The sequence below is a fragment of the Nycticebus coucang genome, chromosome 4 (assembly GCF_027406575.1).
Source record: "Nycticebus coucang isolate mNycCou1 chromosome 4, mNycCou1.pri, whole genome shotgun sequence".
Classification (NCBI taxonomy): domain Eukaryota; kingdom Metazoa; phylum Chordata; class Mammalia; order Primates; family Lorisidae; genus Nycticebus; species Nycticebus coucang.
In genome coordinates, this window is record NC_069783.1 from 66,716,381 (window position 1) to 66,741,832 (window position 25,452).

Genomic DNA, 25,452 nt, shown 5'->3' on the forward strand with positions numbered 1-25,452 from the left:
TGACACTTGAGCACTAAAGACATGATATCAGTCATGTCTTTACATTTGAAAAACTGTTTGATAAATACATTCCCTGATGATTGCTGAAGAAATGATAAGCAAAGCACTTTTTCTTTTTGAAAAGTTTACATATTTTAGTTCTTCTAAATTTAGGTGTTGATCTAGCAGCATGCTATATTTAAACTAAAAAATTAGAAATCTTAGGTCTGTAATATCCTCATTATTCACCAAAATCACTTTTCAAGCCTACGTGTATCTATATTTATATTCCTTAAGCTTATTTAAAATATTAATAAGAAATCCAAAGAGTCCATAAATCAAATAAAGCCTATAAAGAGGAAACTTGGGGAAAACAGTATGATTTTAATTTAGGCTATAGCACAATTTTGGCAGCCCATACTTTTAAAATTCACATTTATATCACAATTAATAAGTATGTGAGAAAAAGCAAAATCTTTATCAATATACTAAATAAAAGTATCTAAGACCAAATTTCAGAGGCAGTTCTAAACCTTTAGGTTAAAAAAAAATTATTTTTTTCATTAGCTAAGGAGAACAGTAAGAACATGTGTAACAGCAAACAACACAGCAGACTGGAAGTAGAGACCTGGGTTTTCTGTCTTGGTTGATCACTGACTCTGGCAGCTTAGTTAAATCACTGAGTCTCTCTGGGCCTCAAATTCCCCATTGATAAAATAAGGCAGCTGGTATAATGACCTGTAAAGTCTCTTACTTTCTAAATGTTATAGCTATGTCTTTTAAGTTTATAAGTACTATTTGAATATTTAGTCATACTATATTAACATTTCTTCTCAATCAATATATTCCACCAGAGCTGGTTTCATTAAAAAAAAGAAAAAAGGTGAAGTCTGTCTTACTATCACCACCTGAGCTGTGAAATTACACTCCAACTACTGTTCAATCAACAATTAAACAAAGACTATGATAAAAGAAAACTACACAGGAAAGAACTATGATGTTTCTATTTCAAAACATCAACTGAAAGCATCTGCCCATCAGCCCTCCCCATATCCCTCCAATATGACAGAAAATAAAAATGCTTGAAACCAAGAAGGGCAGGTCCACCAACAGACTTCGATAGTAGAAATTCTGTAAGCTAAAGAGCAAACAGGATCAGAATGATAGAAAACAGAGCCAAGGCATCTTACAATCAAAAGGAAATGAGAATCTAGGAATGACCCCAAGATAAAAGGTGACAAGGGCTGAAAATAGCTAAACCAATCTCCAGATCTGTGAAAGAACAGCTCCACCATTTGCTGCCCAGATAAAGGTATTAGAATATACTGAAAATATAAAGAAGACTTAATATTCCTCTTTTTATGAGAATTTTAAATGAGTAAATTTGAAAATATGGATGAAAACAGTGATACTCTCGGAAGTTACCAATTACCAAAGTAAAAAGAAGCACATAAAACATATAGATCATTAACCATCGAAAGAAAAAAAATTACAAAATAGTCAAAGACCTACTGTCCCAAAAGGCTCTAAGCCTAAAAAATTTTATAGGTAACTTCCTCCAAACCTTCAAGAAACAGCTAATTCCTGTGGTAGTTAACTGTTTAAAAATATAGAGAAAGATGGAAAACTTAGATACCTATTTCGTAACAAACAAAAATAAACTCCAGATGAATTAAAAATATAAGTGTACAAATGTATTAGATTATATAAAATATTTATATCCAAATGAACCCCAAATGCATAATAGGAAATGGCTTACAAAGTTAACTACATAAAAACTGAAAGTCTATACAATAAAAGGATATAATAAGCAAAGTTAAAAGGCAAGAGATAGCTAGGAGAAAGTACTTGGCAAAATATATAAAAGAATTAGTTAGATTATATAAAGAGTTCCTAGCAAGCAATAAAAACAAACTAAAATAACGAAGATATCATCACCTATTGGATTGGCAATAATTTTCAAGATTAAGATTTATAATGTTAGCAAGGATATACAATAAAAGTGGAATATAAATTGGTGCAAGTTTTTAAAATGCACATTCCCTTTGACTAGGGAAATCCTTTTAAGAATCTAGCCTATTGGTAAATGTGGAATGTAAATGTCTTAGCAAAGTAACTAAGAAAATGCCAGGAGGGCTATGTCAACTAATGTGATGAAAATGTGCCAAATGGTCTAGGAACCAACTGTATGGTGCCCCATGATCATATTGATGTACACAGCTATGATTTAATAAAAAAAAAAAAAATAGCCGGGCATTGTGGCGGGCGCCTGTAGTCCCAGTTACTCGGGAGGCTGAGGCAAGAGAATCACTTAAGCCCAGGAGTTGGAGGTTGCTGTGAGCTGGGTGAGGCCACAGCACTCTCCCGAGGGCCATAAAGTGAGACTCTGTCTCTACAAAAAAAAAAAAAAAAGAATCTAGCCTACCGAAATCCTTGTACATATCCACATAAATTTATTAAAATGGACTCTTAACACTTTCCTGAATTTCCCCCACTTTCTATTACATCAAATTTTCCCTTTACTAGATCATTACCCATAAGCTTAAAACTTTATTTTTCCAAGAAACAGAGAAATATCCTGACTTTGTATCCTCTCCAGCAAAGGCCCCTTTTCTCTCTCCCTTTTAAAACAAACTCCTCAAAAGAGGTGTTTAAACTAACAGTTTCTAATTCCCCTCTTTCCATTCTTTCTGGAATCTCCTACTTTTCACTCAATATTGTTCTTGTCAAGGTCCCTCATTCTGCCACATTGTTAAATTCAATAGTCAATTCTCAATTCTCATCATGTAACATCTTGACTCCCTTCTCTTGGTTTCCAAGATAACACATTTTATTGGTTTCTCTTCTACCTCACTGGCTGCCTTCTGGGACTGTTTGATGAGCATCCTTCTCATATCCTCAGCCTTGAAGTGTCGAAATACTGTCCTTGACTTTCTTCTCTAATTTACTCCTAGGTAAGCTCAGGGTTTTAAAATGCATTAATAAACTGATGACTCCCAGGTTTGTTTCTCTGCCCTGACCTCTCCAAAGAGCTCCAATTTTATATTTTCAACTGCTTACTCAATAGCTCTGGTTGGATGTCTAATAAATTCTCAAATGTAACGGGCACAAAGCCGAATTCCTAATCTTGCCTACTGCCATACCTTCATCTTATTTCACAGCAACTCCAACTTTCCAATTGTGCAGACCCCAAATTTCCGAGTGACTCTCCACTCTTCTCTCACTACATCTTCAATACATATCCATAATCTTACCACATCCTACTGCTAATACTTTGGTCCAAACCACCACCATGTCTTGTCTGAATTATTGCAATAGCCTCCTTGCGTCTAGCCAGAGTCTTTTAACAAGGAAGCAGAGAGACTATTCAAAATGCAAATCAGCCTCGATGCAAAAACTTTCAAAGGCTTGCCCCAGCACTTACAGTAAAAGACAAAGTCCTTACAGTGGCCTAAAAAAGCCCAACAAATTTTGGCCCTAATTCCCTTCCCCTCCTATGACTTCATCTCTTCTCATTCTCCCCTTGCTCATTTCATTCCAGCCATAATAGTCTCAGTACTTTCCCCCCATTATGTTAGGCCTATGCCTACCTCAGGACCTCCATTCTCTCTCTCTCTCTCTCTTTCTCTCTCTCTCTCTCTCACACACACACACACACACACACACACACACACACAGTGAACCCCTGGGCGCCAAGGCTGGTCTCAAACCCCTGACCTCCAGCAATCTTCTACCTCAGCCTCCCAAAGTGCTGGGATTATAGATGTCAGCCATCAAGGCTGTCTGCCTTTGTACCTTTCTTCTTCTAGAATGTTCTCTTCCTTTCCTCCTCCCCTACCAACAGCTTACCAAATGCACTAAATCTCTGCTCAAATGCCACATCAGTGTACCTCTCCTGACTCCCCCTCATTTTAAAATGCACACCCCTCCCCCTCACCCCCCATCTCCTGCCCCACCTTACATTTCTCAATAATGACTGACATAAATTTACTTTTCTTATTCATTTATTGTCTATCTACCCGTAAAAGAAGCAACTACATGAAAGCAGAAATTTTTGTGTTTTGTTACAAGTACTGCCTGACAGTCAAATACTGGAAATAATCTAAATATTCACATACAGGAAAAGTTAAATGAATTATAATACATCTATTTTTTAGGATATTATATGTCTATTAAAAACAAAGAAGTAAATCCAGATAGTGACACATGAAGAGAAGTGAAAAAAGTCATAGAAAATTATATACAGCATATAATGTGCATAAAGTATAACATTTGTTTTTTAAAAAAAAAAACCTGTACATGCATATATATGTAGAAAAAGATCTGGAAGAACACATATAAAAAAACAGACATTTTCTCTGAGAAGAGGCAGGGATTAAGGAATAGGTTCAAAGCAGACTCATTTTTTAAATTCTCCATTCTTCATTGTTTAAATTTTGTTTCAAAGAGCACATATTAAATGTGAAATAAAAAAATAAACAATCAAATTTAAATAAAGGTATATTTTGTAAAAAAAAATTTTGGCTTTTAACAAATGCTATAGGTATTAAAAAACACAAAAAGGTCTTTATTTAAAAGTAAATTTTTTTCAACCAATTTTCCTATTAGAAAAATAGGAACATGGTAGAGAATTTTCCTGCAATTATTCCCTGTCCCTAAGCCCCAGTGAACAAGCAGTTATTTATTGCTGAAACTGGTTAGGTTGAACACTGAAAGCAAGGCAGTAAGTAAGAATAATTGCCCTCATTAAATCTGAATGGAACCATTTGCCTTTTTCATAACTAAAAAATAAAGGCAAGGAGGATTGAAAAATAAAAATTTTTCTCTCATCTGAAATTCCTCCCAATTCAAATTATTTCTACTCCATTTTAAATATGCAGTTCCTGAATATTTGTATCTTCCACAGGAGAAGTGCAGAAATTTTCCTCTGTCCCGAAGGCCCAGCAGTGCCTGTGGAATCAGCAACAAGAGCAAACAATTGAATAGCACTGTGTGCCAAAGGCACTATTCTAAGCACTCCAGACCCACTAGCTCAGATAATGATTACAGAAGAAACTGACCTACGGTGAGGGTAAAGAACTTGCTCAAGGTTGTCCATGCTAAAATTTCCAAATAAAAGAAAAAAAGAACTCAGCTAGCTCTGTTCCTCACCCTCTTCTGGGTTCTAGAGGTACTCCTCACCCCTCCACTTACTCTTCCTAAAGCACTGGCTGAAAGGGTAGAAATAAATGGTGAGGGCATGAGAACACTTACGAGCCACACCCCTCAGTAAGGTACGGCTGAGACTAAAAGGAACACTGCCCAGTATCCCTACATGGCATAATCCCCACTCCCTTCACTGGTTGTGGAAGCCAAAGCACTGACAGGAGAAAAGGAAGGGTGTAGAGCATCACATACAGAACTGGAGACATCAGCTTCAGGTGTTAGTCCAACCAGAAACCTGGGAGTCACTGTTTACTCCTCCCACAGGCCCCAAATCCAATCAGTCCTGTCAATATGGCTCCTTAAACTCCTTTCACCATAAGCTTTCCTCCATTCTCACCAACTAGATTATCTCAAGGGCCTTTGAGTAGTCTCCCTACTGTTGATTTTTTCCACTCTCAATTTTAGAATTTTAGAATTTTTCCACTCACAATTTTAGAACTTTATAACATATGATTTTTCTGTAAAAATAGTCTGGTCATGATACTCCCTTGTTTAAAATTCTGTAATAGTTCCCTACCACAATGGAAGGTAATTCCAAACCAATTAGCATGGACACAAGACATGTTATGATGGAGGCCTTGTTTGTCTAACCCCGTCTTTCTTGGCTTCCCTCTTGCAATCCTATAGCTATAGCCATGATGGCAGTTTTCCAAATGTGCCATGTTTTCTCACTTTAAACTTTGACTGTGGTTCTCTATGCCTGAAATGCCCTTGCAACTCCACTTGTTCAAACCCTGCTTAGTTTTGGAGGTAAGACCAAGTTTCACTTCAACAAAGACTTCTCTACATGTCCTCCTCCCATTTTCTCTGTGTAGATAAACAACTGCAAGCTGTCAGGTCCCTTAAAACAGTATCTTACAATGTCTGTTTATTTACTTGACTTCCCCTTGACTTCCCCTTTGACTATAAGCTCCTTGAGTCACATTGATGTTGCATGTGCAGTGGCTGACACACAGGAGGACTATGTCTCAATTTGCCCAGGGTAGTCCTGTGTTACGTCTGTGTGTCAGCCTGCCATTGGGTCAGCTTCTCCTTTTTCTCTCAGAAGTACCAATTTCAACAAAGAAATTACATAGACATGCAAAACAAAGTAGGTCCTCTGACTCTTAACCACCACTCCCCATCCCATTTTGTAAGAGATCAAGAGAGTAAGAGGAGTTGCTCCTTATAGCAGTCAGGGTTCAACCACAGAAGCAGAACCAGCAGCAGGAATTTTTAAGAGAGCTATGACACGGATTGGTTTGCATAGGGAAGGCCACCAAGGAAGGGCATGCTGGAACTCTTGGCCACAAACTGAAGCTGCTGTTTACAGGTGGGATTTCTTCTTTTCTGTCACAGAAGCCTGTTCTGCTTTTAGCAGGGATGTCCAACTTTTTCTTCCCCTCCGGCACACAGTGAAAAAGAGTTATCCTGAGCCACACATGAAATACAGAAACACTAATAAAAGCTGATAAGAAAAAAAAAAAAAAAAAAGTCCATGGATAATTGTCACAAAATTCAACACAGACAAGCAAAACAGACTTCAAATAATCCACATGCAGTCCAAAGGCCAAACGTTCGACACCCCATAGGCCTTTCTATTTGATTGAATTAGGCCCACCCAGATAATCTGAGATAATCTTCTTTCTTAAAGACAATTGGTTATGGAGTATAATGACATCTACAAAATAACTTCCAGCAACACCTAGATACACATCTAACTGAAGATCCAGTTGACACATTAAAAAGACCTTTATACTCTGTTAAGCCTCCAAATTATAACTTCCCAAGAAAACGAGACTTCAAATTCCATCTAACAAATGTGGAAGAAATGGTATTTTTTTTAATCACTGTTTTGCAACCCCTAATGAAATTACCAATTCAGGCAATAATCACGACAGATTAAAAGATGATGGGGAAGTTTACAATGGAGAAATGAGACTATCACTACCTGAACCACTTACCAATATTTACATCACCAAAAGCAAGACAAGTATTACAAACCGTCTGACGTGAAGCAACGTAACATACACAGAACCATCTCCAAAGCATTTCCAACTCCCAAAAAAGTAGAATCTGAACCTAATTAAGCCTTTAGGACTATCTTCTATTTTACAGAAAATATGGAGGATAAAAATACAAGTTAATGCCACAAGAAAGCAAACAAACAAATGAATTGACCAGGTTTCCCTAACAAGTCAATGGCATAAAGAAAAAATAAAGTAAAGGGAGGGGAGGTAGAAGAAGAGATTAAGGAGATTTAGGGGAAATACAACCAAATGAAACATAGAGATCTTGTTTGGATTTTGATTCAAATAAATCAAATGTAATATAATATTTTTGAGAGAAAAAAATCTGAACATAGAATAGATAATAAGTAAAAAGAACAAATTATCGATAATTCTATGAAAATGGTGTTATAGTTATATAAAAAAATTGTTCTTATCATTTAAAAATGTATACTGAGTACAGAGGGATAAAATTACATAACATCTTAAATTTGCTTTAAAAAAAAAAGAAAGTAGCCTTCATGGACTAATTAAACTTTGAAAGTATAGATAAGAACCTACATATATTATTTCTACAGTGAAATTAGAAAACTCATAAATTAACTTTTAGAATATAACTCAGTTTATATATTGGAGGATACTGAAAGAGAAGGTGTAATGTAATATTAAGAAGCTCTATTATATCTCAGTTCAATTCCAAGGATAATTGGAGGTGTGAGGGAGAGGAAGGTTACTGGATGCTTATTACATCTGCGATAGTTGCTAAACAAAACTTAAAATAACAAGATGGAGCCTATGGCCTGAAATGAAATTTGTTACAACTAACATCTCCAACAAAGGCTGACATTAGAGTATTTATTTTTTTCAAGAATTTCACAAATTTCCTTTTTAAAAAAAATTCCTAATTTCTGATATCTTTACTTGGCCCTTAAAAATGTATGCATGTGAAAATAAACAAACAGACCAAGTCTAAAGGCAAATGAAAAACTAGGAAAAGATATTTGCAACCCAAAGACAGATAAAAAGAGCCTCTACAAATCAATTTAACAATAACCAAAAGGAAAAAAAGGTACCTACAACCCAAAAGAAAAATGGACAAAGAAAACAGTTCAGAAATAAAGGAATCCAGATGACCAATAAGCATAAAGAAAGCTACTCAACCTTTTTCATAATTAAGGAAACATAAAACACTTAAACAAGATGTCATTTTTCATCTGTCAAACAGGCCAAAATTAAAAAGATTAATAGTACCTAATATGGCAAAGGTGAGCAGAAACAGCCTCTCATTCACTATTAGTCAGAATGTAAATTAATTGAGCCATTTTTTTGTGGGGTAATTTGGCACTATGCTTCAAAATTGTACATGTATATATTCTTTGACCTGTAATTTTACTCCACTAAGTGTATATTTTCGTGCAAGATAAATGTTCAAGAACTTCCACTGCAACACTCTTCAAAACAGTGAAAATTTAAAGCAGAACAATCTATACAACCATCAACAGGGGCTAGTTAAATAAATGATGGTGTGCCCATCCAATAAAATACTCTCCAGTGGTGAAAAAGTATAAAGCAAAGCTTTAGAAAGACTCCTAAGGTATATGAAAAGTTGAACAACAGCATGTATAATAATCCTGTTTTTAAGAAAATACATTTGTTTTTAAGAAAAAAAGATAAAAGAGTGTGAAGGTATATTTGTAGGGTAATATGCATGTAAATTTTCTTAAAGGATCCAAAAGAAGCTGTTAACTACACTTACTCCTAGGAAACAAAACACATAAAAGACAGCGCATTCTACTACTTTCTCTAAATTATAATTTTAAAACAATAATGTAACATATTACAATAATATTTAAGTTTATAAATAAAAATTCCAATTATCTCAAATTTTGAAATTTGCTTTATTCCCAAATATGCCAGATAGAATGTCATTTTCCCCAACTTAGCAGCTAAATCAAACCTATATTCTTTAGTTCTTTATATAGGGTGTCCCTAAAGGTCACAATACATAGGGAAAATGGGAAATTGTAGCTAAATGTACCTTTATTTACAAAATGTTCACTACAAAATTTTACAAAATATTCTTTATGTGTTGGCCACCTCTTTGTAAATTTTGTAATGAATATTTTGTAAAAGTACACTTAGTACTTTTATTATACATTTACTATAATTTCCCATTTTCCCTTATGTATGGTGACTTTAGGGGTGACTTTTGGGGCATCCCGTATATAAAAAACCATATAAATATATTCCCTATGCCTACATTTTCTAGACACCATGAGATCATTTTCCCTCTATTCTCATGGTAGAAAATCCTCTTCTGGCCTTGCTTCCTACATGGCCATGCCTCTCAGTCAGCTTTTTTAAAGATGCTTTTACAAGTTCCTGTCCTTCCTTTGTGTCCATTAGCCAATTCCCAGTTCTAGGTAACCATTCTAACGCCAAGCCTACTGAACATTCCTAAAGAAATTCACAAAAGACATAAATTAATGCTATCCAACCTCAACTGGGTCCTCTCTCAGTTGCTAGACAATTTCCTTATTTATCCTCGAGTAACTCCCCAGCACATACTGTAGTGCCATGTAATGCATAACATTTTCTGAGCATTTGCCATATGCCAGACACTATGGACTCATTTATTCAACAGGTATCTACATCTATGACATGCAGTGAGCAAAAACTTGCCTGCATTGCACTTGCAGTCTAGTGTGGATGACAGACATTAATCAAATAACCACAGAAATATAAAATTACAATAATGATATGGAGAAATGCATGGTGCTAAGAGACTATAAACACAAGGACATCCCTTAATGTGAGGGAACACAATTCTTCCTAAAGAAAGCACTCTTGATGACAGAGCTGAATTAAGCACACAAAACTGGTAGTGGGGGAACTTCTCACGACGCTATGACTGGGTATTGACAGCAACTTCACTTTATGGATGGCAGAATAAAGACTTAACATAATATTGCTAATAACTCCTAAAACTTGACAGTATGGAATCCAGAGCTAATGGAGGAAAGCATCTCCCCCAAATTCTTTCAGTGGTTCCTCACCCTTTCAGGACAAAATCCTCTCTTACATGACACATAAGATCCTTCAAAGTCTGGTCCTCTCACCCATCCCAGCTTGATTCCCACTTTTGCCCCTCTACTCCAACGTCACCTTCAATTTCTATTCTTGTCACTACTCCACAATTACCTTAGCAATTTCAGTAGACCTGGATCTAAAATTACCCGAAGTGGGGAACTGACTAGTGGCTGCAGAGGAAAGAGGACCTGCAAACGCATCTTTAAAACACCTAACTGGCATGTGTGGCTGGAAAGAGAAGTGAGGTACTACTGTCAAATAGTAAAAACAAGTTAATAAGTGGATAGCAAACATCTCAGTGGGACAAACACATCTTTATCAAGCCAAAAGAGAACTACGATCAACAAACATAAAGACATTAAAGCTATTTTCAAAGTTTAAGTCACCCTGAACTATCCTGGGCCATTAAAGGGGCGGGGGGGGCTGCTTTCTCGAGATTATCCACTACGATTTCAACTGAAGGTCAAAATTAGCCCACTAACTCAGATAATTTAATACTGCAGCGGCAGTTTGCGATCATGAATGTGATGACAAACGGGAGGTAACGTAGGCAAGTTGCTCCTCTACCCCTTCCATTTTAGCCCTGCTCCCTGAAACAAAGTTTAAAGGTAGCCGAAAATTGTGAAGTCCTTTTTCTTTTTTTTAATTTCTCTGCCCTCCAAGATTTGAGAGGCGAAGTTAGCAAGCGAAGAGACAGGACCATGACAGAAAAGTAGAACCAAGCCAAAGCCACCAAGCGACCACGAGACAAGCCGAAGGAGGGACCTAGAAGGATACTGCCCCCAACGCTCAGCTGTGAGGGATCGCATTCATTCCTGGAAGACTGTGCAGCCAGACCCGCTCCTCCCAGTCTGCCCGGAGGATGAAAGGGGAATCGCAGGACACGAGACGAAGACTTAGACAAGAGCTCAAGAAAAACTCAAACCACAGCGTTGAATAATACCTCTCGGTCTTCGACTTCTCTCCCCCAGAAAGCCGTCGGACGCCGATGACGTCAATGACGCGCTGGCTCTGCTCGCGGCGCGGCGCTTTCCGATGACGTCACGCCGCCGGTCCGCCGCTCTGCTCACTTTACCCCCGAAACCTTTACAAATGTGGAAGTTTGGGGCGACGCTTTAGGACCGTTTGGCTAGATGTGTACTTGTCCATCACCCACCCAAAATACAAATTTGGCATATTTAACCAGGAAAAAAATGTTAGTTACTAAAGCTTTGTTCAAGTTTTTACTTTTGCTAACGCTTGTTCCAGGGCCGTGGTCTCACTTTTTTCATTGTGAGCCTCAAAATTAGCTTCCTAGAGCTTTGGTGGTGAACAATGGTTTCTTTATTTTGACAATCCATCGCTAAATGGCACTTCTGTAAAATATAGTGAAAATGAAACACTAGAAAAATGAAAAAAAATAAGCATGTGCAAAATATAAGCCTGGAGTTTTAATTATTAGTTGCAATAAACGTAAAATTACATTTCTGTATGTACAATGAAAACAATAGGAGAAAGAATTGCAAGATCTGTACATACTGTTAATTGAAAGTGTACTATCGGCTATTAACAGCATTGTTTTACATTCATAACTTTGTCTTTCACAGTTGTAATTTTTCATAAATTTATTTATATTTTATATTTTATTAATTTTTAATTAAAATCTATATACATTTATGGGGTACAATATGATGATTTGATATACAATGTGGAATGCTTAAATTAATTAACAGCCATCACCTCACTTATCTTTTGTGGTAAGACATTTAAAATTTACTCTTAGGGAATCTCACCTAATGTGCATAATGCAAGGGTATATTTCACAGTTGTAATTTAATAAAAGTTATGCATGAGACAGCGTTTGCATAGCATATTAAATTTCTATAAAAACACTTTGAATAAGCATCATGTATGTCAAGATTTGAAGTTTTGAAAGGGTTTTGTCAGGGGGGTCCCAGTTCCCTGAATCCAGTTTACCTGGTTCAATTACTCAGCTGAGCTAGAAAGTTCAACCAAAGCACTGGGTAATTGAAAGCAAAACTGAATGCAAACAGAAAATAAAACTGGAGCAGCACAGGCAGCATGAATGGAAAGTAAAAGTAACCTCCACAAGATTCAGAGTAACAAAGAAGTTTAAAAAGAGCAAAGAGAAAGTTTAGAGCACATCCAAAGAGAGTTGGAAGTGGGCCCTCTTGTGAAGAAGCAAAGGTGAAACAGAGATGAGACAGGAGATGTAAAGGCCCTGCAGAGGTATAAATAATTCTCTTTCTCTCCATTTCAGATTGGTTGCAAGTCTTTCATTGGCCTCTCAGCTCCCCCAGGCATTATTGCCCTTTTCTATTAGTCATTGATTATTGTCTTTTTCTATTGGTCATTGGTTACCCCATGCTCCCATTTTATGGGCCCTTTAGACTTTCTGGTTCCACAGACTAGGTTTTCCTCCCATCCCCTTTGAGCCCCCTTTCATAGTGTCCCTTCTCAGAAAGTACTACATGATTTTGTTTCTGCTTTGTTTTTCTACAATTGGATTAATGACATTGCTTCTTGTGGGACTTGCAGAGAATAGCATGTATTTCAAACTGTTTCTCTGTTTTAACACCATAGTAAAGAAACAAGTAGCACATAGCTACATTTATGGGATTATAAGAGGAGATTTTGAAGTTATTTTAGCAAGCTAAGGATATTCATTTTTAACTTTTATCTAGAATAAAACAAAGAAGGCCCTATTTTCAAACTTCATCTTCAATCCTCTATCAGTTGCCAATTCCAACAATCCATCCTTTAAAGTTATCTTTAAATTTAAATTATATTTTGATCAAAGAAATTAATTCCAGATTTTGGACATTATTAGTCTCACAATGACCAAACTAGCCATAAAATATGAAATGGAATGGAATGTAGTCCTGATGTGTATGACTGGTACACAGTTTACACAACAGGGGACTCACCACATGAGTTCAACAATATCCAAACTAATTTGTTTCCTAGTCAAGAAAACCAACTTGCTGATCACGACTGTTGCAGCAATGTAGAATTGCTATAAAATTTTCTAAATTGTTATTCTCTACACTCATCCCATGGAGAGGTAATAACAAATAGCTCCTGGACTGACAAACACAGACCACACTTTGAGAAGCGCTGTCCTAGAGAATTGGGTACACGCTTATCACAAAGATGGGAAAGACCAAGGAAGACAGAAAGCATCACTCACAATAAGGCAGAATTTGACAGTTTGTCCTGCACCAAGGTGATACTGAAGTTTCAAGTCCAATTGTCACACCATGGGTCCTTTGGTCCTTCAGGAAGCAAACACTAAAATAGAGTTAGGAGTGCAAGAGGTTAACGTGGAGGGAGGTGGTCTCTGGATAGTAAAAAGGCAAAAAACAAGATTGGGCAGAGAGATTAGCAGACCATAATGGCTAATTCACCTAGCAGTGAGCTCCAGAGGAAAGCTAACCTCTTAAGAAGATCACTTTGGGCAGAAATGGCCAGGTACTATGCCCTCCGCCATGTTCAGTCATTGATAGAGACTGTCCGGCAAGAGTGTGGCTTCAGCTTGAGGCACATCCTGAAGGTGCTATCACCTGGAGGCTGTCAGCTAACTGCACTCCTGCAGCTGAATGGTAAATTATTTCTTTAAGGGAGATCTAAGGGATTTAGCTCTTTTGCTGTCATATGCTAAATAACCACACAACAACAGCACCACAATCCCATAATTTGTACAGCAAATATTTACTAAGGCCCCATTATGTGTTAGCTTCTGTTCTATGTGTTACACATACCGAAGTGAAGTCCCTCACCCTATGGAGCATACATTCAAATTTTTCACTAAGAATCCCTCTACCTCTTCTTTTTTCTCCACTTTACTCCATTTTGCTCTCCCATTCTTTCCCTTTGCCATTTTTTTCCTCCTTAAATCCTTGTCCATTTAAGCAATTGAACCTTTCTGATGCATGCTTAATATTGTTCATCTCCCTAAATAATAATAGAGAAAAGAAAAGTTAATCACAGCCTCAGGACTCAGAGGAGAAAAGAAAGCCTCCTACTGATCACATTGCAAAACCACTATATAGTACCACCTCACAGTTTCTGTTACCCCCTTTCACAACATCAGAAGGGTGAGTGTGCCTCAAAGTGTTAGTGACAAAGTTGACAGGGGACGATATAGCTGGCTTTGGAAATTAAAGATAAAGGCACTAAGCACTTCCCCAGTACAGAGCAATTTCTTTCCATTTGAATACCCAGTAGTACAAAAGATGGTGGGTGATGCCGAACCAGCTATTCAGGGCAACCTAGCTATTTGACCCTACGCAAGTTATTTAACTTCTCTGGCCCTCAGTTTTCTCTTCTGGAAAATATTAATAGAAGAAATAATGGTACCTATTTTGTAGGCACTATGAGGGCCAAAAGAGACAGAGTATCTGAAAACATACCACAGTGCATGGCACAGAATAAGCATTTAATAAACATGAATTATTAGTAACAGTAGTGGTGATATAATATTATCACTGTAAAAGAAAAAGTTGGAAAGTTCTGAAGTGGAATTTAGGAAGTTTCTTAAATCTTAGCATTCAAATTAAGAATAACAAATCAGTTCCCAAGTAATACCAGAGCAGAACATAAACATCATTTTTTGTCTTCTGAATGGTAGCATAAGAAATTCACCATTTTACAGCCATGGTAACAATAATAGCCTCAGGTGAAACTCATCCATAGATACTAAAACTACTGGGTAAAAGTGGATACTTGTGCCACCTCACATCATCTCATCACAAGTTATTTTTGAATTACAAGGGTACAAGTGGACACTTTTAATGGATAAAGCCGGTAGACACAGATCCAAGTGTTCTGTGTCAGCATCATTAATAATGAGACAAGCTGATGTCATGTGCCTTGTTTTGTGATCCACTAAGGAAGATGACAATATCACTAGTGTATGATTTTTACCAAAATGTATTGCCTGAATCTAATGCCCAGGGAAATATCAGAAACATGCAAATTTAGGGGTATTGTTAAAAAATAACTGGCCTATAGTTCAGAAATGTTAATGTTCTCCAATTTTGTGAAGAAAAGCCCGGGCCTATTGACATAAAGAATTCTATTATCAAGCTTTGTCTCTAAACATAACATGCATTTAGAGAGAGGGAAGGAGGGAGGCGGGTGTGGGGCCACAACGTGGACACACCTCCTGGGGGCGAGACACTATTAATAGAGAGACTTCACCCTCTGCAGCTAGTAATAGAGGGACTTCACCCTCTGCAGCTGAATGGTTATACTGCAAAAGCAAGCAGTATAACCTGGTTCATTGTACCCTCAGTGATTCCCCAACAATTACAAATAAATAAATAAAACTTGCATTCAGAGATAACTGAACTATCTCACATGACCAGTTGGAAGCATGTTCTCATTAAGTAATTTCATTTATTAATTGTGATGTTGAGCCAACAGTGGATGAATCACTCTCCTACACCCTTCCCTGGTTGGGTATTAAAAGTAAACAAGGGAAAAGTGGGCAGGCGTGGTAGCTCATGACTGTAATCCAAATGCTTTGGGAGGCCAAAGCAGAAGTGTTGCTTGAGGCCAGGAGTTCCAGACCAACCTGAAAAATAACAAGACCCTTGTTCCATATAAAAATAAAAAATATAAGCAGGGCATGATGGTGTACACCTGTAGTCCCAGTTACTCAGGAGGCTGAGATGGGAGGATGGCTGAAGCCCAGGAGTTGGAGGTTACAGCAAGCTATAATGAGGCCATTGCACTCACACCTGGGTGGCAGAGCAAGAGAGACCCTGTCTCTGCAAAAAAAACATCATTCTAAAGACTCTGCAAAATTGTATTTGTTTCCTAATCTTCACCTCTCTGTGTTTTATTTTCCTAAATGATATGTATATTTTTTAAAAATAAAGACAGGATTCCAAAACCTGCCTAAAATTAGCTATTTCAAAAAATTAACCACGAAAAGGCAATCCTTTTTTTAAAAATCGATTTCTGTCATACTTCTTTAAACCATCTTGAAACCTTGCCACAAAATAACATCCAACATCCTTCAAAAAAATCAATGTTTATAGGCATAATGAAAATAAGTATATTTATTACTCAGAATGAACACTTTCTGTGATTGAATGTAACTATCTGCTCTGATTCCAAAACTACCTCCTGCCATTCCTACATCACGAATAACCTGAATTTTCTGGTCTGATGCTCAAAGTATAAAGAAAAAAGCCTTGATCAGAATTCAGAGATCAGATCTCAACCACAGGTGATTGTTCAGCTAAGTACTTCTAACCTACTTCCGTAAAATAATGATTCCTGACCTACTAATTATGAGGAAAAGTGAGAAATCTCATTTATTGTTAAAACAACTGTTCTGAGGAAAAATGAGAAAAGGAATGTGGGAGTTTAAACTATTCAAGTTGGAAATGTTCAAGAAGTCCTTGGCGTATGTGAATTTAATTTTCAAATTTTTGATTATTGCAAAAAACCTCCAAGTTCTCCAAACTGTATCAGTGTCTGATATTCCTAACAAGTGGATGAAAACTACTTTTCAAAACCACTTTGATCATGAATATGCCTAGATGGCCAACTAGCGTCTCCTTTTGATCAGGTTTCCGATCTTCTTTGTGCATCTCATGTGTATTGTAACTCTAGAGCAGCGGTTCTCAACCTGAGGATCGCAACCCACAGGAACTGTATTAAAGGGCTCCAGCACTAGGAAGGTTGAGAACCACTGCTCTAGAGAGACATAAATGTTGTTTTCTGTATGTGAACAATGACTCCCAAAAGAAATCTAGCAGCTTGCGCTACTGGTAAGAGTGAAAATATCAAACTAAAAATTTAATTAAATGATAAATCTTAACATGAAAGCAAAATTTGTGGAAAAATCAGAACGTATAATTTAGAATTTCATATTTGACTTAGGTGTAAGACATACATGAGTTCACGTACACAGAAAAATTACCCAGTGATAACTTTAGCTGGTGCAGAAATTGTTCATCAAATGAGTAATTTCACAAAATTGTTTGTCTAAGTTCTGAGTTTCTGTTGAATTCTTTCTAGAAAGTCATGTTTCCTGTGAAAAGTTTCACATCATGGATTAACCTTTCTTCAACTTATATAACTATGATATAACTTTTCTAAGACAACAAACTTGAAGTCAGGGTAGAAGAGTAACATTTCTCAGTAATATTTTTCCTACATGTTATGCTACAAATTAGGTCCTGTGTTTTGCAAATTTAAGGATTTGAAAATATTTCCATATGTACTCCTTATAAGATGAGATTCTACTGAATTTTTAGCTTGTAGGTAAGCTAGGCCCCTGTTATGAGACACCTAAATCATTGAAACAAACAGGCAGTTAGTTGATCAATTGTGTTTTCGGCCCTCTGTGACTGTGACTTTGTCATGTGACTTTGCTGTTCCCTCCATCAGCAGGTCACAGAATATTTTCCCACCCCTTGACTCTGAGTTTGGCCATTTGACTTGTTCTGGCCAACAAGCTAGTGGTGGATGTGATGCAGAAAGAGGCTTAAAAATCTGGTCTTGCTATGTTGTGCTCCTACTAACCCAGTGAGAACAGGTCCAGCTAGCTAGCCCATTATCCCCGGAGGAAAATGAGAGACCCATGGAACAGAGCCAGGTCACCCCAGGCAAGACTGGTCTATACTCACAACTGACTCGTAGCCCGTCCCCAAGGTACACGAGTGAACCCCAGTCAAGATCACAGGAAGTCCAACTTGGCTGAACCTTTCTGAGAAAGGCTCCTGAGAAATCAATATATATTGTGGTATTATCCTGCTCAAGCTGCCATAACAGAATACCACAGACTTGCTGGCTTAAACAACAGAAATTCATTTTCTTACAATTCTGGAATCTGGTAAGTCCAAGATCAAGATGCCATCATGGTTGGTTTCTGGTGAAGCCCTCTCTTCCTGACTTACAGATGGCTACATTCTCGCTGTATCTTCCTATGGCCTTTCTTCTGTGCACAGAAGGAGAGAGATCTCTGGTGTATGTGTTCCACTATTCTAAGGACATTGGTCCTACTGGTGAGGGCCCCACCCTTCTTCCCTGTTTAGCCTCAGTTACCTGCTAAAGGCCCAGTCTCCAACTAGTACAGCCACATTGGGTTTGAGAGGGACACAATTCAATCTATTACATATGTTGTGTGCCATACAGCAATTTTGTGGCACTAACTGCCACCTTCAGTAAAAACATATAAAGGAGAAGAAGAGTGAGTTTAGCTCTTGGAAAATGTTAATTCTCCTAGATATTAAGAGTTTTTTTATCAACTTAAAAAATATAAAAATGCCAACATATAAGCTTGTAGGTTAATCCACTAGGGTTCATTTCATAAAAATTGAAAAGTGACATTGGTAAATGTAAGAAATTATTTTTGCAGGTTGAGTTTGTTTTTCTTTCTTGAGTATCATGGGTCCCACTATAAGACTTATCTTTACTTAGCATTCTAGATCCTTTATAAAATGAATTTTTAAACTTGTGAAAATGATTGCATTTAAAAGAAAACACAAACATTCGTAAAAATACCCTACTAAAGGAACGGCAAAATATTAGTCTTGGTCCAAAACCACAGAAAAATATAATTATAATACCAGACCTACGGTGCATCTTACAAGGGTACATGTGAAACTTACTAAATGTAGAATATAAATGTCTTAACACAATAACTAGGAAAATGCCATGAAGGCTATGTTAACCAGTTTGATGAAAATATTTCAAATTGTATATAAAACCAGCACATTGTACCCCATGATTGCATTGATGTACACAGCTATGATTTAATAAAAAATTAAAAATTAAAAAAAAATACCAGGGCGGTGCCTGTGGCTCAAAGGGGTAGGGTGCTGGCCCCATATGCTGGAGGTGGCGTATTCAAACCCAGCCCCAGCCAAAGACTGCAAACAAAACAAAACAAAACAACCTCCAGCTTGTTAGTGGAAAATCCTATTAGTGCCACAATCTTTAATGGCATATTGTTTCTCGAGTCAAGGGCAAGTCTTTTCCTCTCTTTTTTTCTTTTCTTTTCTTTCCTTTTGCTCAGGCTGGTCTTGGGCTCCTGAGCTCAGGCAATCCACAGGCCTCGGCCTCCCAAAGTGCTGGATTACAGGCATGAGCTACCACACCCCGGCCAGCCCGGCCAGAGTTAATTTTTGACAAATGGTAAGTAAACTTTGATAATAAATAGTATAAAAAATGGTTTGATTGGTACTCTAATTTGAAAGTTGTAATACAAAATATGATTTAAAATGTATCTAACAAAATTCTGGTTATAACTGCAACACACTAATTCTTAGAGTGAATAAAAACAAAATCAAATGTTGATTGGCATTTTTAATGACAAAACTGTCACATGCTAAATGCAATGTTTTGTTCTGTATTGGATTCTTTTTTTTTTTTTTTTTTTTATTGTTGGGGATTCATTGAGGGTACAATAAGCCAGTTACACTGATTGCAATTGTTAGGTAAAGTCCCTCTTGCAATCATGTCTTGCCCCCATAAAATGTGACACACACTAAGGCCCCACCCTCCTCCCTCCATCCCTCTTTCTGCTTCCCCCCCCATAACCTTAATTGTCATTAATTGTCCTCATATCAAGATTGAGTACATAGGATTCATGCTTCTCCATTTTTGTGATGCTTTACTAAGAATAATGTCTTCCACGTCCATCCAGGTTAATACAAAGGATGTAAAGTCTCCATTTTTTTTAATGGCTGAATAGTATTCCATGGTATACATATACCACAGCTTGTTAATCCAATCCTGGGTTGGTGGGCATTTAGGCTGTTTCCACATTTTGGCAATGGTAAATTGAGCTGCAATAAACAGTCTAGTACAAGTGTCCTTATGATAAAAGGATTTTTTTCCTTCTGGGTAGATGCCCAGTAATGGGATTGCAGGATCGAATGGGAGGTCTAGGTTGAGTGCTTTGAGGTTTCTCCATACTTCCTTCCAGAAAGGTTGTACTAGTTTGCAGTCCCACCAGCAGTGTAAAAGTGTTCCCTTCTCTCCACATCCACGCCAGCATCTGCAGTTTTGAGATTTTGTGATGTGGACCATTCTCACTGGGGTTATATGATATCTCAGGGTTGTTTTGATTTGCATTTCTCTAATATATAGAGATGATGAACATTTTTTCATGTGTTTGTTAGCCATTCGTCTGTCGTCTTTAGAGAAAGTTCTATTCATGTCTCTTGCCCATTGATATAAGGGATTGTTGGCTTTTTTCATGTGGATTAATTTGAGTTCTCTATAGATCCTGGTTATCAAGCTTTTGTCTGATTGAAAATATGCAAATATCCTTTCCCATTGTGTAGGTTGTCTCTTTGCTTTGGTTATTGTCTCCTTAGCTGTACAGAAGCTTTTCAGTTTAATGAAGTCCCATTTGTTTATTTTTGTTGTTGTTGCCATTGTCATGGCAGTCTTCTTCATGAAGTCTTCCCCCAGGCCAATATCTTCCAGTGTTTTTCCTATGCTTTCTTTGAGGATTTTTATTGTTTCATGCCTTAAATTTAAGTCCTTTATCCATCTTGAATCAATTTTTGTGAGTGGGGAAAAGTGTGGGTCCAGTTTCAGTCTTTTACATGTAGACATCCAGTTCTCCCAACACCATTTATTGAATAGGGAGTCTTTCCCCCAAGGTAAGTTCTTGTTTGGTTTATCAAAGATTAGGTGGTTGTAAGATGTTAGTTTCATTTCTTGGTGTTCAATTCGATTCCAAGTGTCTATGTCTCTGTTTTTGTGCCAGTACCATGCTGTCTTGAGCACTATGGCTTTGTAGTACAGACTAAAATCTGGTATGCTGATGCCCCCAGCTTTATTTTTGTTACTAAGAACTGCCTTAGCTATACGGGGTTTTTTCCGGTTCCATACAAAACGCAGAATCATTTTTTCCAAATCTTGAAAGTACGATGTAGGTACTTTGATAGGAATGGCATTGAATAGGTAGATTGCTTTGGGAAGTATAGACATTTTAACAATGTTGATTCTTCCCATCCATGAGCATGGTATGTTCTTCCATTTGTTAATATCCTCTGCAATTTCCTTTCTGAGGATTTCATAGTTTTCTTTATAGAGGTCCTTCACCTCCTTCGTTAGGTATATTCCTAGGTATTTCATTTTCTTTGAAACTATGGTGAAGGGAGTTGTGTCCTTAATTAGCTTCTCATCTTGACTGTTATTGGTGTATACAAAGGCTACTGACTTGTGGACATTGATTTTATATCCTGAAACATTACTGTATTTTCTGATTACTTCTAGGAGTCTTGTGGTTGACTCTTTGGGGTTCTCTAAGTATAAGATCATGTCGTCAGCAAAGAGGGAGAGTTTGACCTCCTCTGCTCCCATTTGGATTCCCTTTATTTCCTTGTCTTGCCTAATTGTATTGGCTAGAACTTCCAGCACTATGTTGAATAGTAAAGGTGACAGAGGACAACCTTGTCTGGTTCCAGTTCTAAGAGGAAAAGCTTTCAGTTTTACTCCATTCAGTAAAATATTGGCTGTGGGTTTGTCATAGATAGCTTCAATCAGTTTTAGAAATGTGCCACCTATGCCTATACTCTTCAGTGTTCTAATTAGAAAAGGATGCTGGATTTTATCAAATGCTTTATCTGCATCTATTGAGAGGATCATGTGATCTTTATTTTTGCCTCTGTTAATATGGTGGATAACGTTTATGGACTTGCGTATGTTAAACCAGCCTTGCATCCCTGGGATGAAGCCTACTTGATCATGATGAATGACTTTTTTGATGATAAGCTGTAATCTATTGGCTAGGATTTTGTTGAGAATTTTTCCATCTATATTCATGAGTGAGATTGGTCTGAAGTTCTCCTTTTTGCTTGGGTCTTTTCCTGGTTTTGGTATCAGGGTGATGTTTGCTTCATAGAATGTGTTGGGGAAGATTCCTTCTTCCTCAATTTTTTGGAATAATTTCTGCAGTACAGGAATAAGCTCTTCCTTGAAGGTTTGATAGAATTCTGGAGTGAAGCCATCTGGACCAGGGCATTTTTTAGTTGGAAGCTTTTTTATTGTTTCTTTGATCTCAGTGCTTGAAATTGGTCTGTTCAGGAGGTCTATTTCTTCCTGGCTAAGTCTAGGGAGAGAGTGTGATTCCAAATATTGATCCATTTCCTTCACATTGTCAAATTTCTGGGCATAGAGTTTCTGGTAGTATTCAGAGATGATCTCTTGTATCTCTGTGGGATCAGTTGTTATTTCCCCTTTATCGTTTCTGATTGAGGTTATTAGAGATTTTACTTTTCTATTTCTAGTTAGTCTGGCCAATGGTTTATCTATTTTATTTATTTTTTCAAAAAACCAACTCCTTGTTTCATTAATTTACTGAATGATTCTTTTGTTTTCAATTTCATTGATCTCTGATTTGATTTTGGATATTTCTTTTCTTCTACTGGGTTTAGGCTTAGATTGTTCTTCTTTTTCCAATTCCATAAGATCTCTTGTGAGATTGTTGATGTGCTCCCTTTCTGTTTTTCGAATGTAGGCATCTAAAGCGATGAATTTTCCTCTCAAAACTGCTTTTGCAGTATCCCACAGGTTTTGGTAGCTTGTGTCTTCATTGTTGTTATGCTCAAGGAAGTTAATGATTTCCTGTTTTATTTCTTCCTTCACCCATCTGTTATTCAACAGAAGATTGTTTAATTTCCATGCCTTTGGGTGGGGTTGAGCATTTTTGTTAGAGTTGAGTTCCATCTTTAGTGCCTTATGGTCTGAAAAGATACAAGGTAAAATTTCAATTCTTTTGATTCTGTTGATATTTGTTTTGTGTCCCAGGATATGATCAATTTTGGAGAATGTTCCATGGGGTGATGAGAAGAATGTATATTCTTTATCTTTGGGGTGGAGTGTTCTATATACGTCTATCAAGCATAGTTGGTCTAGGGTCTCATTTAAATCTCTTACATCTTTGTTTAATTTCTGTTTAGAGGATCTGTCCAGCTCTGTAAGAGGTGTGTTAAAGTCCCCTGTTATGATGGTATTATCAGATATGATATTGCTCAGACTGAGTAAGGTCTGCTTCAAGAATCTGGGAGCATTTAAATTGGGTGCATAAATATTTAGAATTGAAATGTCTTCTTGTTGTAGTTTTCCCTTGACCAATATAAAGTGACCATCTTTGTCTTTTTTGACTTTAGTTGCTTTAAATCCACATGTATCTGAAAATAAGATTGCAACTCCTCTTTTCTTCTGAATTCCATTTGCCTGAAAAATTGTCTTCCAACCCTTGACTCGGAGCTTTAATTTGTCTTTTGAAGCCAGGTGTGTTTCTTGCAGACAGCAAATGGATGGCTTGTGTTTTTTAATCCAGTCAGCCAATCTATGTCTCTTCAGTGGGGAATTCAAGCCATTAACATTTATTGAGATAATTGATAAGTGTGGTAGTATTCTATTCGTCTTATTTGGTGAGAGTCCATTGCTTAGTTTTATCTTTTGCATCAGTGTGGAGGTTAGGTTCTGTCCTTTGGTTTCTGAGTTCTTACTTTGCTGCTGATCCATTGTGGTGGTCAGTGTGCAGAACAGGTTGAAGTATTTCCTGTAGAGCTGGTCTTGTTGTGGCGAATTTCCTCAATGTTTGTATATCCGTAAATGATTTGATTTCTCCGTCAATTTTGAAGCTTAGCTTAGCAGGGTACAGAATTCTGGGCTGAAAATTGTTCTGTTTAAGTAGATTAAAGGTAGATGACCATTGTCTTCTTGCTTGGAAAGTTTCATTAGAGAAGTCTGTGGTCACTCTGATGGATTTGCCCCTGTAGGTCAACTGGCGCTTACTCCTGGCAGCTTGCAGAATCTTTTCTTTTGTCTTGACTTTGGACAGGTTCATCACAATGTGTCTTGGAGAAGCTCGGTTAGAGTTGAGGCGACCCGGGGTCCGATATCCCTCTGAAAGCAGTGTGTCAGAATCTTTGGTGATGTTTGGGAAATTTTCTTTTATAATATTCTCTAGTATGGCTTCCATTCCTCTGGGGCATTCTTCTTCCCCTTCTGGAATTCCTATAACTCGTATGTTGGAACGCTTCATAAAGTCCCATAATTCTGACAGTGAACGTTCTGCTTTCTCTCTCTTCTTTTCTGCCTCTTTTACTGTCTGAGTTATCTCAAGAACTTTGTCTTCTACCTCTGAAATTCTTTCTTCTGCATGGTCTAACCTGTTGCTGATACTTTCCATTGCATCTTTAAGTTCCCTAATTGACTGTTTCAGTTCCTTCAGCTCTGCTATATCCTTTTTATATTCTTCATATCGTTCATCTCTTATTTGATTCTGTTTTTGGATTTCCTTTTGGTTATTTTCCACTTTATTAGCAATTTCCTTCATTGTTTCCATCATTTCTTTCATTGTTTTCAACATGTGTATTCTAAATTCCCTTTCTGTCATTCCTAACATTTCTATACTGGTGGAATCATCTGCAGTAGCTACCTCATGGTCCCTTGGTGGGGTTGTTCTAGACTGGTTCTTCATGTTGCCTGGAGTTTTCTGCTGATTCTTCCTCATGAGTGATTTCTTTTATCTGTTTGCTTGCCCTAATTTTCCTTTCACTTCCTCTTGCTCTTTAAGTTCTTGTGCCTGTGGACTAAAGGTTACAGGACCAGAAGGGTGAGAAGGTTGAAGAGCAAAAAAAAAGGGGATGAAAGAAAGGAGGACCGAGTGATAAGAAAAAAAGAAAGATAGAGAAAGGAGAGGGGGTGGGTATAAGGAATATTGACAAAAAGAAGAGAGGCACAGAAAGAGGGAGACAGGGCAATATAGGTGTACAGTAGGGTACTTTGACACAACCTTAAAAAACCCCACCTTCTGGGGGTGCCCAGTTGCGTGGTTCCCTTGAGGTCAGCAGCTCTTTGCTAACCTGATCAGACACAGTATCCCACCTCTACCAAGTAGAGAGGAAAGACAAAAATGCTATAAATCAAACCAAAAGAAGCAAACAGAAAACTTTACGGGGATAAAATTGGGTGAAAAACCAAATTATATCGGTAGAAACACTAGCAAAAATGAAGTTGAAGTTATTAAAAAAAGCAGCAATGGGAAATTATAATTAAACTAGGAAAATTGAGAAAGAAAAAGGGATCTGTGTGGAAAAGATTGAAATTAAAAAAACAAAAGAATATCAGCAACGTCAAAATAAACAAACAAAAAAAACAACCAAGCAAAAAAAGAAAGAAAAAAATACACAACCAAAAA

At 37.2% G+C, this 25,452-nt stretch overlaps 1 protein-coding gene across 6 annotated transcripts in view; it reads right to left on the bottom strand.

The window, feature by feature from the left end:
- C1D (C1D nuclear receptor corepressor) overlaps nucleotides 1–11,268 on the bottom strand; it is a 28,939-nt gene extending 17,671 nt beyond the window's left edge. Inside the window, exon 1 of one of the 6 annotated variants that reach the window (XM_053589232.1) lies at nucleotides 11,206–11,250. The gene's annotated coding sequence lies outside the window, so the exon portion shown is untranslated. Of the gene's footprint in view, nucleotides 1–6,443; nucleotides 6,570–11,205 lie in introns of those variants that run through there. The other 5 variants (XM_053589227.1, XM_053589231.1, XM_053589228.1 and 2 more) reach the window with 5 other exon arrangements.
- Between the last annotated feature and the right edge of the window lie 14,184 nt (nucleotides 11,269–25,452).